Source organism: Octopus sinensis, linkage group LG24, assembly GCF_006345805.1.
Source record: "Octopus sinensis linkage group LG24, ASM634580v1, whole genome shotgun sequence".
In the NCBI taxonomy this organism is placed as follows: domain Eukaryota; kingdom Metazoa; phylum Mollusca; class Cephalopoda; order Octopoda; family Octopodidae; genus Octopus; species Octopus sinensis.
This window is the reverse complement of record NC_043020.1, coordinates 5,568,522-5,575,497: the sequence shown is the minus strand read 5'-3', so window position 1 is coordinate 5,575,497 and position 6,976 is coordinate 5,568,522.

Here is a 6,976-nt window from a genome sequence, read left to right as displayed (position 1 = left end):
GCAGGGCCACCTTCCTGAAGGGGTGTGTGATGTGTTTGCCTTCCTACTTACTAGAATTTTGGTCTTTGCAGCATTGACTTTAAGGCCCTTTGATTCTAAACCTTGCTTCCACATCTGAAATTTCTTCTCTAGTTCTGGTAGTGATTCTGCTATAAGGGATAGGTCATCAGCCTAGAGGAGCTTCCAGGGGCATATATATATATATACAAAATAAGAAAATGGAGAAATACACCTTAATCAATAGTCAACTACCAGATAATACCTAATCACATAATTTATTAAACCACTACATATGAACATCAAGGTCAAACATAATAGTATAGAACAAAACAATGCACATCAATGTGTAATATGATACAATAAGTACAGTATGTATAAGTGAATATATATATATATATATATATATTATATATATATATATATATATATATATCAGCACCACCACCCCTGCCCTGACTGGCTCCTGTGCTGGTAACACGTAAAAAGCACCATCCAAATGTGGCCGCTGCCAGTGCCGCCTGACTGGCTCCCTTGCCGGTGGCACGTAAAAAGCACCCACTACACTCTTGGAGTGGTTGGCATTAGCAAGGGCATCCAGTTGTAGAAACATTACCAGATCAAATTGGAGCCTAATGCGACCTCCTGGCTTGCCAGTCCTCAGTCAAACCGTCCAACCCATGCCAGCATGGAAAACAGACATTAAGCGATGATGATTATGATGATGATGATGATGATGGGCTTCTTTCAGTTCCTGTCTATTAAATCCACTCACAAAGCTTTGCTCAGCCAGAGGCTATAGAAAACACTTGCCCAAGGTGCCATGCAATGAGACTGAACCTGGACCCATGTGGCTGGAAAGCAAGCTTCTTACCACACAGCCACATCTGCACCTATGTGTTAACAATTGTTTTAATACAATCCCTAATAATGTTTAATTATAAAAATATGACTTTGGGGTGAGGGGTGGAAGCATTTGAGTAAAATAGGAATCAAAGGGGTCCATAGATAAAAAAAAAAAAAAGGGCTGAGAACCACAGGGTATAATAGAGGGACAAGCACAGGTATCTTTCCACAGTGGAGGTACATGGGTAGCCTGCATTATGCAAGGGTAGGTGAGATTGGGTGGGAGAGACATTAAGATGGTGGTGACAGGGTGCCAGAGCATACTCTCAAGGTACAAGAAAGTAATCATGCTGTTAGGGGTGGATATAGATTCTCCTTTGTGGCAGTGAGTCATGGCCAATGAGGGTGGAAGATATCAAGCAAATAGAATCCTTCGATCACCTCTGTCTACGCAGCATCCTTCGTGTCCGATGGCACCACTTTGTCTCCAACAATTTGGTGCGACACCAGTGCAGAATCACCTCCTTCCGACAACTGACAAGTCATCCTAACAAGACGTCTGCATTGGCTGGGTCATGCCCTCCGTCGTCAACCTGGAGAATTCATCTACAAAGCAATTGCCCCATCTCCCCTTCAGGGTTGGTGAAACCTTGTGAGTGGATTTGGTAGACGGAAACTGAAAGAAGTCAATCTTATATATATATATATATATGTTTGTATATGTTTGTGTGTCTGTGTTTGTCCCCCCAACATTGCTTGACAACTGATGGCGGTGTGTTTGCGTCCCCGTAACTTAGCAGTTCAGCGAAAGAGACCGATAGAGTAAGTACTAGGCTTCCAAAGAATAAGTCCTGGGGTTGGACAACGAAAAACCTGGCTGATGACAGTCAAGGCTGATCTGGAACCCAACCTAGGCCCCCATATCTACGGTGTTTGAGCTGGAATAAGGAGTGGTTGGAGATCGTGCGGCCGTTAGCCTCAAATCACCAGGTCTGGTCAGCGTTTGTGAGAGATGCAGCATTGAGGATGAATGAAACCAGCTCAACCCACCCCGGGTGAATGCTGTCTCAAGGGGGATATAGCCTGTGGATCAGGAGGGGAGGACAGGGTGGGTAATTCATAAGATTATGGGTGGAGGGTGACAGATGGGTGGATATGGGGGCTAGAGGTGGTTGTTGTGGGAGGTGAAAAAGGGTGGAGGTGAGATTGAGGGTAAATACCAGTATGGAGGGAACACTGATTAAAAGGCTAGAGGGTCACATCTGGAATGCTTTTTAATGTCAGGATGGTTTGTAGTCATATATAAATTGATTTTTATTGTTAATTTGTGTGTGGGGGGAACAGGTGAGCTAGGGCTCAGGGTGGAGGAAGTGAGAAGCACAGGAGATGTGCAAGAGTAGGGGTATCATACATCCATGGAAAGATCCAAGAGTTGGAAGATGATGTGGAGGATATGACAATGGACAGGGTAGGAAGGTGATGAATGACACCATTTCTCCAAAGATTTCTTGAAGATGGGGCCCAAATTCTGAAATGCTGGTTTCAAATTCTTGCACGAGGCCAGCAATTTTGGGGGCAGGGGTAAAGTCAATTACATTGATCCCAGTGCTCAGCTGGTACTTATTTTATTGACCCCAAAAGTATGAAAGGCAAAGTTGGAAATCGACCTCAGTGGAATTTAAACTCAGAATAAAAAGATGGATGAAATGTCGCAAAGCCTTTTGCTTGGCGCTGTGAAGATTCTGCCACCTCATCACCTTACGACACTCTCTCTGTCGTGCACTTGCTTGATGGAGCTGGGATCTTCCCTGGTTTGTAGCCCCAGGTGTGTCATTGAGTGTAGAGCTGACCAGATCCACCAGTGCCCCTCCCATTGTTAGACCTTATAACTCTGAAATATTGGCTTCAAATTTTGCCGCAAGGTCAGCAATTTCTGGAAAGGGCTAAATCAAGTACACCGACCCCCAGTATTTAACCGGTACTTATTTTATGAACCCCATTGCAGGATTACTCATTTTTGCCAGCTGAGTAGACTGGAGCAGCATAAAATAAATTATTTTGCTCAGAACAAAGCGAGTCACCCAGTCTAAGAATCGAAACCACAATCTTAGGATCATGAGCCTAACACCCTAACCTATTTCTTTACTACCCACAGGGGCTAAACACAGAGAGGACAAACAAAGACAGACAAAGAGATTAAGTTGATTACATCGACCCCAGTGCGTAACTGGTACTTAATTTATTGACTCCGAAAGGAGGAAAGGGAAAGTCGACCTCGGCGGAATTTGAACTCAGAACATAACGGCAGATGAAATACCTATTTCTTTACTACCCACAAGGGGCTACACACAGAGAGGACAAGCAAGGACAGACAAATGGATTAAGTCGATTACATCGACCCCAGTGCGTAACTGATACGTATTTAATCGACCCTGAAAGGAATGAAAGGCAAAATCGACCTCGGTGGAATTTGAACTCAGAACGTAACGCCAGATGAAATACCGCTAAGCATTTTGCCCGGCGTGCTAACATTTCAGCCAGCTCGCCGCCTAACACCCTAACCATTAAGCCATGCACCTCTACAAATGAAAACCCATAGCCTTGGATATGAAAGCTGTGGCTTTCTTATTAGTTCTCCGGTTACTTTCTGCAACTTTTGATGTAACATTTACGTCCACCAGACACCTGACCCCTAAAACAGTGCATAAATTTTGCTCCTGTTTCCATAGAATAATCTTTTCTACTCTAAGCACAGGGCCTGAAATTTTCGGGGGAGAGGGCCAGTCAATTAGATCGACTCCAGTATGCAACTGATACTTGATTTATCGACCCCAAAAGGATGAAAGGCAAAGTCGACCTTGGCAGAATTTGATTGCAAAGACAGACAAAATAGCTTCCATAGAATAATATCTGGCTTATTGTGTTGATGTTCTTTCGTTTTGGTTTGTTTTATTTTTTGGTTTTTTGTTTAATGGAATGTTCCACAAGTATTCTTTACTTTTTTTTTAGGGTGTGGATACATCCTGGTTCTCACATGGCCAGGACAATCCTCCCTCCGAATAACATTGTAAATAGTTTCAGCGACAATGTCGTGTCTCATAGGAAAATAGTATCAAGCGGACATTTTTCGGCAGCTGTTGATGGTTTGGATGTTATCTTCTTCCACTTCCACTCTGCTCTGGCACACTTGACCTTTTCTATCACAACTTGGACGTTTACTCTCTTTCACTCTTTTACTTGTTTCAGTCATTTGACTGCGGCCATGCTGGAGCACCGCCTTTAGTCGAGCAAATCAACCCCAGGACTTATTCTTTTGGAAGCCCAGTACTTATTCTATCGGTCTCTTTTGCTGAACCGCTAAGTTACAGGGGCGTAAACACATCAGCATCGGTTGTCAAGCAATGCTAGGGGGACACACACAGACACACAAACATACACACACACACACATATATATATATACATATATACGACGGGCTTCTTTCAGTTTCCGTCTACCAAATCCACTCACAAGTCTTTGGTCGGCCCGAGGCTATAGTAGAAGACACTTGCCCAAGGTGCCACGCAGTGGGATTGAACCCAGAACCATGTGGTTGGGAAGCAAGCTCCTTACCACACAGCCACTCCTGATACATATATACGATGGGATTCTTTCAGTTTCCGTCTACCAAATCCACTCACAAGGCTTTGGTCGGCCCGAGGCTATAGAAGAAGATACTTGTTCATGGTGTCATGCAATGGGATTGAACCTGGAACCATGTGGTTGGTAAACAAGCTACTTACCACACAGCCACTACTTCAGTTGATCAACATTTGTTCTTTACAAAGAAATGCTTTTTGAAATAACTGTCTACACACCTGTTAATGTCTCTAAAGAGGATTCTTAGTCCTTTCATTGAAACCTTCATGCTTCATCCATTTTCAAAGAACTGACCTGGAATATTTTCAAGCGTAGGCTTATATTCATCCAAGACTTGTATTTTGTTCAACATGGTCATGGATGGGTTGTTTTCTGTTGCTAAAAATATAAAATTTCTCTCACAAATTTTCCTGTCATAATAGTTACAATGCACTCAACTGACACAGAATTAGATTAAAGTAGCCATCTATGTATCATACTCAATAGCATGGCTATGTGGTAAGAAGTTTCCTTCCCAACCACATGGTTCTGGGTTCAAGTCCCATTGAGGCATATTCAGCTAGGAAATTGTAAGAAGCCCATTGTATGTGTAGTATATATATATATATATATATAACAATAAGGGTTTAGCAACAAGTTGCTTGACCGCATACTGAAAATTTTAGAAATAGCAGCCAAAGGACTACTATTTCCTTTCTCTACAAAAATATGTCTCCACAGACAACAATATTTATAACTTACATATGGCAAAAAAAAGAAGAAAAACAATGAAATCAAACAGTCTTCGATTAATTATAAGGGGTAAATTTTCCTAGCATTTCTAGATTTATTTATTGGGATATTATGTTGATGAAGGAAATGAATCTAATAATTCTAATCCAGAAATGTACGTTCATAGTTAATCGAAGACTGTTTGATTTTATTATTTTTCTTCTTTTTTTTGCCATATGTGAGTTACAAATATTGTAACTATATGAGAGGCAACAAACCCCATCCAGGCTGAGAGTATATGTTGCTGATGATGCCTAACTGAGCTGATATGCATCTGGCATTTTTGCTTGCTGTTGCTGCTGTTGCTGTTGAGCGAACGGTCTTCGTCCCAGAGCTCGCAAGATGGGAGAAGTCCGAAACGTGGTCCTTTGCTATTCGTAAGACCCGCAGAAGAGAAAGCAGGTCAACCCGCGACACCGAGAGCATCGATGGATGGATGAATGCGCAACCAGGCTCAGCGGTTGCGTAGGAAGTCAGGGACAAGAAACAGGAAGAAAGAGCGAGAGAAAGTTGGAGCGAAAGAGTACAACAGGGGTCGCCATCATCCCCTGCCGGAGCCTCGTGGAACTTTAGGTGTTTTTGCTCAATAAACACACACAACGCCTGGTCTGGGAATCGAAACCACGATCCTCCGACCGCGAGTCCGCTGCTGTTGCTGCTGAAATGATTTTTCCTCACCTTCTAATATATCTGTCTTTTATCTTTTACATGTTTTAGTCTTTAGTTGGTGGCCATACTGGGGCAATGCCTTGAAGGATTTTAGTTGAATTTTAGTACTTTTAAAATTTTTTGAATGCATGGTAGCTATTCTCTTGATCTGCTTTGCGAAACTGCTGGGTTATGAGGATGTAAACATACCAACACTGGTTGTCAAGAGGTGGTGGGAGACAAACACAGATACATGGACACACATACACATACACGCACACACACACGATTAGCTTTTTTTCAGTTTCCGTCTACCAAATCCACTCACCAAGCCTTGGTTGACAAAAGGCTATTGTAGAATACACTTATCTAAGGTGGTATCCAATGGAATTGAACCTGGAACCATGTGGTTGGGAAGCAAACAAATAAACACTTATCGTCAAGTGGTGGTGGTGGTGGTGGGGATAAACAAACACACACACACACACACAGCCATGTGCTGTCACGTGGCTGAAATGGACAAAAGGAGAAAAGTGTTAGTGTTTATATATATAGGCGCAGGAGTGGCTGTGTGGTAGGTAGCTTGCTTACCAACCACATGCTTCCGGGTTCAGTTCCACTGCATGGCACCTTGGGCAAGTGTCTTCTACTATAGACTTGGGCCAACCAAAGCCTTGTGAGTGGATTTGGTAGACGGAAACTGGTAGAATGTGTTTATAAAACATCTTTTTCTCTTGGCTTTATTGAGAAAATTCTATAGGTTGTTAGATATTTGTTGTTTTTTTCTTCAATTTCTGCAATTTCAACCAATCAATGATGTCTATTGAGGTGAAAACATTCTGTGCCGTATGAATATGTCCCTCGTTTAAGAAACAGATTGGGTTTATTTACATTTGTGACGAAAAAAAGATACCCTTCCCCCACCCCTATCCCTAACCCTAAAACAGATTGAAATGCAATAGATCGATACTAGGGTCATAATTATGGGTGACAATTTCATAGGACACCGCTAGAAAAAAAAGCCGTTGAAACCAAAAAGATTCAATGGTATATTTGGAAGAACCATTGCTGATTT